The sequence below is a fragment of the Oncorhynchus mykiss genome, chromosome 19 (assembly GCF_057628025.1).
Source record: "Oncorhynchus mykiss isolate SJ-2025 chromosome 19, ASM5762802v1, whole genome shotgun sequence".
In the NCBI taxonomy this organism is placed as follows: domain Eukaryota; kingdom Metazoa; phylum Chordata; class Actinopteri; order Salmoniformes; family Salmonidae; genus Oncorhynchus; species Oncorhynchus mykiss.
The window spans coordinates 33,814,673-33,825,140 of NC_143040.1; positions in this window are offsets into that span (position 1 = coordinate 33,814,673).

The following is a 10,468-nucleotide window of genomic DNA, read 5'->3' on the forward strand; positions in this document are numbered from 1 at the left end:
CTTTGAGATCTCTTTTCTTGTTGTTAGGGCATCCTTTGACGTCCTCTCCCCCTTTCTCCTTTTTTTAACCCAAGGAAATTTTGGTTCAGGGCTGTTTCAGTGCCCGATGGAGTTCTGGGGAGTACGAACTGACCTGGATGTCTGTTCCCAGTGGTGTTGCCTCCCCACACTCCTGGCATCGTCAGGAAGGTCACCAAGGTTACCGCTCTGCAGAGAAGAATGTTGTGCATGTTTTACATCGCAGCAGCCATTGCTTCCAGAGTCCCCCTGGCAGGCAGCAGGAAGATCAATTTGTATTTTAGATCATAATGAATAAGATTATATGCACAGGGAGGTCCGGATCCTAGATCAGCACTCCAACTCCGAGCCACTGAATATGGGCCCAGAAAACTGAATAACACAATTCCAAATACCATCTATTGTTTACTGTATGACTTCTCAAAGACATTCCCAGCCCATTGAGAGAGCAATATGACAGTGATGATAAAGTTAATATTCACTTTACATATACATCATTTGTTAAAAAACAATTCATTTAGCACACTTATGCAGAGCGATTTATAGTTTGTGCATGAATCTTCAGCCTGGTCTCATAGACTAGACGTAACATAGTAAAAGTAAATCCGGGATAAAATTACTCAAATTAGTATGATATGTTATGTTTGGTATGGTTACATAAGACAGATGGTTACTTAAGGCAAAATCGAAAGTAGGGTTGTTGGCCAGAGTGGATAGGTTGGCATATAACCCGAATGTCTAGCAACCCAAAGGTTGCGAGTTCGAATCTCATCACGGACAACTTTTGAATTTTTGCTAATTAGCAACTTTAACTACTTACTACTTTTTAACTACTTTGCAACTACTTAGTATCCCTTCCCCAAATAATAGCCTTAACCCTTTTAGCTAACCCTTCAAATTGGAACTGACAGCATTTTAACTACTTTGCAGATATGAAAGAAACAATGATATATCTGTAACAAATATACAATCCCAGTTTATGCTACGAAACCAACTTTATAAGAGGTTTTAAAAGTAGGTTAAATTTGACTAAATATTCCATGGCGTACACTAAAACATTGTTGGCAGAACGGATGGATGCAGTTCAATGCATGATTAATATAATTCACCAATACATTTCTTGGTAGTACAAAAAAATATTTTTATCAGGTTGTAAATCATAGCTGGCCTGGTACATTGTCTGCTGCCTCCATTCAGGATGCACTGTTTCAGTTTCAATGCCTCAATATTTTTGAAAAAAACAGACGAATGTAACCAGGGCTGGGGATGTCAATTCAATCCAACTAGCAAGGGCATTGATCACAAGTCAGTCATAACTTGGCTAATATCTTAGCGCATCTAATTAGGTAGCAAGCTAAAAACACAGAGCCTAACGTTAGCTAGATAAGCTAGCTGCTACGAAGACATCATGTCATTGGATGAGTGGTTGAGTGACTGACTTTTTCCCCTCATATAATTTTTCAGTGGCTACACAGCTAGAGATGCACATGCCACTTGGGTAGCTAGCAAGAAATGTGAAACACTAGTTGAACGACTGTTATCCAGTTAGCATATCGCTTGCATTCGCAAATTCACTCTGGCTAGCTGTCTACTCTGATTTCAGAGCACTCTTGTCTGTGTGCCAGAGCGCAGAATAACTGATGAATTTACAAACGCACAACACCAACTGAATATGACCGGTGTCAGTAAACATAGGCAAAAAAAAAAAAAGTTAGTCACGAATGCTATATACAACATGTTAACAGCCTAACCAGCTCTGTTAGGGTGAGTAAAATGGTCAGTGAGGTGTTCTCTCATTTGTGTCTGGACGTAGCTGGCTAGCCAACTTTACCCAGTTAGCTTGGGTGCTTGGTTGGGACAGCGCATGCATTGGCAGGCAAGCTGCTGAAGGACGAGTAGGCTATTCCCCATAATTTATCAGTGCAATTTCGACAACCAACTAGCTGAAAATATTTGAGAGGGTTTATTTAATGTTTCTTTGTTAGATTTTAGCTCATTTTGCTCTGGCTAGCATTAGTTGTTGATCTGGTTGTTGATGTGCATATAGGGAAAGATATCCTACCTTATGGTTGTTTGATCAATAGGACTACAAATGTAAGAAGACTCCTGTGGTATTTAGCTGCATAGTTGCAGAAATCCATTCAAGTGTATTTTGTTGCTTTTGCCGAATGTGTTCTAATGATCTAAAGTTGCACTGTTGCAACTTCCTGTAAACACAGAGTCCAGTTCAAAGTGAATTATGGCAGGCCTTTGTGGTAAATGGCTTGTTTGTCTATAGGCCTACTGCTCCTCTGATTGGGAAAGACCCTGGTCAAGACATGTTTTATTAGGTTTTATTTACTGCAGTGTCTATTAATTGTCCAAACGCAGGCCACTTTCTCGCTCTATATTGCTTTATGCCTTAGTACACAAAATTCAAAGAATTTATGAAAATGTGAAAATGACCATGCTCACTTGTCAGAAAATGTAAAAAAAATTTTTTTTTTAATATTTAAAAAAATAATCCTGTCATATTCTTCCTGGGGGTATATGAACAGAATTAAATAAGATTTCATGTTGCTATAATACTTTCAGTTCCACTTTAAACAAACTCCTAAACTTAACCCCTAATCCCTAGCCTAGCTAACATTGGCCAGCTAGCTAACGTTAGCCACCTAGCTAGAATTCGTAACATCATACGTTTTTCAAATTCATAAGATTTTGTAAATTGTTAACATTCTCCATTTTGAAAATGTGGAACATATAATACAACTTGTAATTTGTAACATATATGAAATGGGTGATGGACATCCACAAATTAATATATATCATACAAAATATATCATACATATGAGTATCCAGTACCTCGGATTTCCGTAGAGAATAATAAGAAATGCTCTGAGACCAGGTTGGAATCATTTATTAGCTAGGTGAGACAACCACATATCACAGACATAGTAAGTACATGTTTCCCTCAATAAAGTAGCTATCAGCAAAGTCATTGCTAGTACAAAAATACAAGTACAAATTCAAGAAAGTCAAGGGGGTTACTTTAAACGCTCTCTCTGGTCCCTCTATGTCATGGCTGTGGGAGGTGGGAGAGTGTGTAGAAGTGTAATCACATGATATAGAGATTGAACCCAGTCTTGGCCTGACCTCATGGGTCAGGTTGGAGATTTCATGGTCGATAACTCAGGAAGTACAGTTAAAAATCCTATATAGGATTTTTTAACTATGTACGGGATTCTCCAACACTTTGGCCATCTGTTGTCCCCTGCACCATCGAAAGACAAGTCAAAAGACAAGTCAAAGTCCTACCAGACTTTAAAGCTGTTACTTTCCCCATTTTCTTTAAAATATGAGGAAACTCCCTGTAAAACAGCTGTGAAGAAATACCCTGGTTTTATCAAACGGCTCTCTGCTGTTTCAAGTGCATGTCCCGGCTCGGACAGCGTGGCGGTCCCGTCTGTTTGGATAGCGCTGAGTGTTTCCTGGTTGTGATTGGGACCAAACGGCTCAGGGTGAGAAACAGCAGCCATGGAAGGAGGAGGAGGGGATATGAGGGGAATGGGGGGGGAGAAGTGTGGAGATGACTGAGGCCTCTGGGGGTTTGGCAGGAGTAAGGGGGGGAGGCAGGTCCATCATCACTCTCAGAGCATCTAAATGGGTCACAATGTGTTTCTGTAGTACCTTATTTGAACAGTACCTACATAAAAATGGCCTTATAACACATTTATAAGCCACGCACAATCCTTGCATAAAGAGTTCTAGGTTGCTCAAGTAAACCTCCAACTAGACTGAAAAAGCAGTTAGTGGGGGAAGGGAGGGAGCAGTGTAGAGTTTTCTATACTTTTGCATATTTTATCAGATTTTCAACCAAAACCTAATATTTGATCACTCAGGTTACCTTTAATAACACAAGAATGACACTCTTATTTATTTAATAAACAAAGTTATGCAACACCCAATGCCCCTGTGTGAAAAGGTAATTGCCCTCTTACACTCAATAGCTGGTTGTGCCACCTGTAGTTGCAATGACTCCAACCCAACACTCCCTGTAGTTGATGATCAGTCTCTCACATTGCTATGGAGGAATTTTGGCCCTCTCTTCCTTGCAGAACTGCTTTAACTCAGCAACATTTGTGGGATTTTAAGCATGAACTGCTCATTTCAAGTCCTGCCAAAATATCTCAATTGGGATTAGATCTAGACTTTAACAAAACTTAACTCAAGTAAGGCCATTCCAAAACTTAAAATACAAAAAGTTACACTTTTAAATCATCTGTCCATAGAACATTCTTCCAAGAGTCTTGATGATCATCCAGGTGCTTCTTGGCAATCTTGAGGCACATTTTTGGACGACATGTGTCCCATTATGCCTGGCGAAAACCAAAGATTGCATTCCACAGTAAGAAACTCATACCAACAGTCCAGCATGGTGGTTTGGGGATGCTTTGCTGTCTCAGGACCTGGACGACTTGTCTTAATAGAAGGAACCATGAATTCCGCTTTGTATCAGAGAATTCTGCAGAAAACTGTCAGGCCATCCGTCTGTGAGCTGAAGCTACATGAAAATGGCTAAAAAGCAACACATTTGAAGTTTTAGAATAACCTAGTCAAAGTCCAGACCTAATCCCAAATGAGATGTTGTGGCAGGACTTGAAACGAGCAGTTCATGGGAGTCCCATAGGGCGGCGCACAATTGGCCCAGCGTCATCCGGGTTAGGGTTTGGCCGGGGTAGGCCTTCATTGTAAATAAGAATGGTGTTCTTTTAACTGACTTTCATAGTTAAATAAAGGTTTAAAAATCAATTGTTTTAAATAAAGTTGGGCAAATACTTTCACGGCACTGTACATTTCAGCAATTATATAAACATATGTTTTATAGAGCATCTACACCCATGATGGAAACAATTAGAAATGGTTTTCTCATCTGCCCATACATGAGCATTGAGGTCAAACAAACCCTGGATGCACTAGATCAGTCCAACAGGCCTGTCGTCAACAAAGCAAAGCCATTGTTTGGCTTGGCCGGTGTTTTTCCCTTGGATTTACCCTGAACAGCTCAGCAGCGAGGGGGAATAGAAAGCATCGTCTTTGCCAGAGAGGGTTATAGGCATAATTACTGTTGGATTGAAATACAAGTGATGATGGAAAATGTATCACGAACTGAGAATCTCAACATGGACACATTAAGAGCCATTCAATCCTGAGCATCTGTTAACGAAGCCACTTCTCTGAGTCATGATATTCCATGTGTTGTATTAACGAGGATATGCAGTGGCGAGCTTGTAGATAACGCCACATTCATTAGTCAGGACATGAAAAGAAGTGCAGTGAAACAACAAAGAAATGCTTCTTAAAGAGTTCTGTTTTAGATTCAAAACAATCTGGAAATATACTCTTAATTAAACTGTTGTTTACTGCGCTTCATGGTTTGACCTTATAAATTCAGATAAAGCACAGTACTGTAGAAAGATTAGGCATACACATGCTTTGTGGCTTTACTATGCCTCACCACCAGTTAGCAAACATATGCAATTTAAAGCTCAGCCATAGCCTTCAATCCCAGACAAACAACCATCACCATATGGTGTCCTAGAGAGGAGAGACTTTCACCATCTACTCCTTATGACAGTCTAAAGTGGAGTAGAGGTCAAGTCTCTGGGCTGTGTAAATATACCCCTGGCTTTGCCCCTTGAAAGGGCTTTATTATGGTCTCCCCTTAGCGAGTCTTGTTATGTCCCAAATGGCACCCTATTCTCTATATAGTGCACTACTTTTGATTAGTGACCTTCGGGCTCTGTTCAAAAGTAAAATAGGGTGCCATTTGGGATGCAGACACGGAGTCTCTTTGATGCACTTGTGCCAGAGTTTGTCTATCAACCCAGAAATCCCTCTGTTGCCCCAGCTGCTGGAATCTCATTATACTGAATTCCTTGCTTTTATTGTTTAGCACTTTACCCCACAACCTGGGGGAAGTGCATTAAGGTCAGAAACATTATTAGCCCGGGATGAGGAAGGTCACCGTGTGACCTCACAGTGGCACGGCCCCCCACGGTGTGTGACAATATGATGCGTAAATTGATGCGTTGAGGTCAAAATGAAAAGGACCTAACGTCACAGGTCTATGAGCTGAATACCTGAGATGGTCAAGGAACCCAAATCATCTGCAAGGGGTTGTCTGTGTCGTCTCTGCTGTTCTCAGATGATGAAAGACAACTGACCAATATATCTCTGGGGAATTTCGTCTACACTTTTAGTGAAATGTATGCCATGAGGCATAGAGACAGAGTTACGAATTCCAACACCTCTAAAGTATAATCAGCATTTCTGCATATCACGACCACAAGACAACACCCCCTGAGAAACTAGAGCGAAGGAGAAATAATACGCAACCAGTGGAGGCTGCTGAGAGGAGGACGGCTCATAATAATGGCTGGAATGAAGTCAATGGAATGGTATCAAACATGTGGCTTCCATGTGGTTGATACCATTCTACTGACTCCATTCCAGCCAATATTATGAGCCGTCCTCCTCTCAGCAACCTCCACTGGTTGCAGCTACCTCCACCTAGCAAGATACCTCACTTTCACCACCATGTTAAAGAGGAGAAACATAGGTTCCAGGATAATCAGAATTCCATTCATACTGAGACATATGACACAGGCTAAACAGTCCACATAAACCGAAGTGGAAATATTGGTAATGAATCGGATGTTACGAAAGCAGAACACTGGCTCGAATATAACCGATTGACACACTCTCAATGCCACTAGTCACAGAAATCTTGTCTCAGAGCATTTTGTATTACTCTGTACATCAATTCGAGACACTCCATTTAGTATGACATGATAATGTTTTGTATGGTATGTATTCATTTGTGGATGTCCATCATCTATTTCGTATATGTTAAGAATTGTAATTCGTATGATGTTACAAATTTGTTAAATGTATATGTTACAAATACCAATTTGTTGTGGCTAACGTTAGCTAGGTGGATAACACGAACATTAGCTAGTTGGCTAACATTCACTAGGCTAGGGGAAGGGTTAGCTAAAAGGGTTAAGGTCAGTGGTGTAAAATAATAGTTTTTTGGGGTATCTGTACTTCATTATTTATATTTTTTAGAACTTGTACTTTTAATTCAATACATTCATAAAGAAAACATTTTCCCTGACACCCAAAAGTACATTACAATTTCAATGCTTATAGCAGTATAGGAAAATGGTCCAATTCATGCACTCATTAAAATGTCCCTAGTCATCCCTACTGCCTCTGATCTGGCAGACTCACTAAACACAAATGCTTAGTTTCTAAATGACGTCTGAGTGTTGGAGTGTGCCCCTGGCTGTCAAAATGTAATTTTTTTAATTTAAAGGAAATCATGCTGTCTGGTTTGCTTAATATAAGTGCATTTAAAACCAGATCGTTTTAGACTTTTACTCAAGTAGTTTTTTTACTTTCTCTTTTACTTGAGTGATTTTATATTAAGGTTTCTATTAAGGTACTTTTTCCACTTCTGGTTAAGGTTACATGCTAAGTATTTACAAAGTTGCTAATTAGATACAATGCTAACGTTGTCCGGGATGAGATTCTAACATGCAACTTTGGGTTGCTAGACATTTGCGTTATACGCCCGACCAAACACCCTCTTTTCATTTTTGCCATAAGTAACCTTCTGTCTTATGTTATGTTCTGTCCCAGATTTACATTTACTATGTTACATCTAGTCTGAGACCAGTCTGGTCAAAGAGCCATCTCCTCGATGAGCTAAGAGGTTGGAGCTCACTGCTCATATCCAGATTGTATCACATTCGGCCGTGATTGGGAGTCCCATAGAGCGGCGCACAATTGGCCCAGCGTTGTCCGGGTTTGGCCCGGGGTAGGCCGTCATTGTAAATAAGAATTTGTTCTTAACCGACTTGCCTAGTTAAATAAATAAATAAATAAATATCTAGGCCAAAGTAGAGCCACAGCAAATGCTGGTAAAACATATCTGTTCCTCCCCTGCCAAAACATTTCCTCAATGATTCAAAAGCCATTGGCAGCGCTAGTGTAAAGGAAGCAGACAAACACAGTAAAATGTTGAAATAAAAATAATGTAAGAGTTTAGCCTTTCAAAGTCTCCATGCTTGACATCCACTGGTCAGTCAACCATGAATTACTGCACACATCAGCTTACACTGAGCAGCTTTAGCCCCATGATCACTGCAGTCTCACAATGCAGGATTAGTTCTCCACATCGGAGTAAGAATTTACACTGGTTACCACTTCAAAACAAAGTAGAAATACAAAAAACTCTTCGTTTCTACAGAAATTAAATCTGATTCATTATTTCATTTGGTATTTCTAATTCTGTAGCCATTGCACTCAAGGTAGAGGTTCATTTTAGTTGCCACAGATCTCCCTGGAGAAGTGGTAATTGTTATTGAGTGGAGGGAGAGTTGTTTTTGTTCTGCCCATTCTGCTTGTGCCATTTTGTATTTTGCTTGGTACATGTTGTATGTTTTGTTGTTTATATGTTAAAAAAGAAGCACAGTAATGTCTTGTACATATTTGAAGAAATAAATTAATCAATGTCCACCCAGTGAGCAAAGACGTTAGATTAATTTTCAGTTCTGAATCAAAAGTAGAAAATACTTTTTTTTCCGGACTTTGAAATCAGGTACATTTTCTGTTCTGAATCAAAGTTGAAAACATGTCATTTACGGACGTTGTAAATATGTATTTTTTTGGTCATTGATTCAATGGCCAAATTTCATCTGTACATACAATACATTCTCAATTAAGCATTATATCGTATATATTGTATCCATTTAATATAGGAAAGCGGAGCCAACTAAAGATCGCAACATAAAACATTTATTGCTCCCATCTGTTACATGCACTAATTAGTGATGGGTCGTTTGCAAACGAACGGCTCTTTTTGGTGAACGTCGGGAACCGAATCACTTCGGTGAAAGAGCTCCCTGATTTGCATACTGCTACTACTGCTTTTTGAGCTAAAAACAATGATTATCTGCAGTACAATTATTTTGCTAAAGCGTGTGAAAACTCTGCAGAAACAATAAATAGTGGGGAGATTGTTGCAGTGAGTTAAAAATAAACTTACTTTTTTTATTCAGGTGATCTGATAATTTGGCCAGGTAAAAATCTATTTGAATGCACATTTCACAATCTGACATGAGACTGCTTTTTGGGCTTTACATTGGAGATGAGCATTTTTTTTTCATGGCTCTAGGTACATTTTTAAGCATTTACAACACCGAGCCATTCAGGAGCCCAGAAAAAAACTCAATACCCATCACTAGAATTGATTTTATGGTTTCAAAAGCTTAAAAACTGTCACGAGTTCTATGGCAGTAGCGCCGAAACCAGCCGTTGGCTGATCTCGCAGTCCGTCGCCATCTAGCATTACCCTTAGAAGCTCCCCCCTACATTGTGGACGATTTAAACAAGGAAGTGAGTTTGGAAAATCTGAAAGTATGCATCTTAGAAATAGTTCTCGCATGTAAACGTTATATGTCCGAGCTCAGAGTCAAATTGGGCTTCCCAAAAATAATATGGTCAATGTGATAAATAAAATGTTCTAATTGCCGATTCTTGCCATTTTTCAAAGTCCTGATACAGCAGTAGCAAGCTCGCTTCCTCTCCCGCCTCGATTTTAACCACACCACTTTCAAGTCCCACTTTGTAGCAGTTTTACCAAGCTCTATGCGCCAGTAATTCGAGCCTGGGTACCATGTTAAATCTGAACCACATATGGGCCACATATAGGCCGGTCCGGACCGGATTTGAACCAAACATATGATTGGTTCAGATTTGGTTCAGACCAGATCAAATCAAGGCCAGTCAAGAGAGAAGAAGTGTCATCATCCTCATCCCAGTTTTTCTCCATGTGGGGCAGTGAGGTTTCCATGGAGATTTCCACAGCTCCAAAACTTAAAAATGTGAAAAACATGGGCCGTCCACTTCAAAACAGATTTGACATTTAACCAGAGGGACTCAAACTGACAAGATGATTTATTGTCTTGAAGGATCAGGACATCTCTTGCCTTCACCACACAATTTAAAGGCAAAACCAAACAAGGGCATTAAGCAAAAACAGAGATGGGCAACATGTGGAGTCAATGACAAAGAGACGGAACAGTAACTGTTATTATCTCCCATAGTCTAGTGTTTAGCCTGATTTTCATGAAGTGTAAGCCGGCTGAACTCACTACAACAGTGGCCTTATAGACTTTAACCAGTGTTTTTTCTGGTTAGGTCACATGATCAGGATAAACTCAGGAAACTGACCCAGTATTCACTTACTCAAGCATTATGGCGAGGTCACAGGCACAGCAGTTTCCACAGTGACCACACAACTGCCCAAAATGGCTGCCATGCACAATGCACCAGAGATGGGTGATACTACCGGGTGTGTCACCGTCTCCTCAGAGGTGTGGTTCAGTAAACGGCAGCAAAT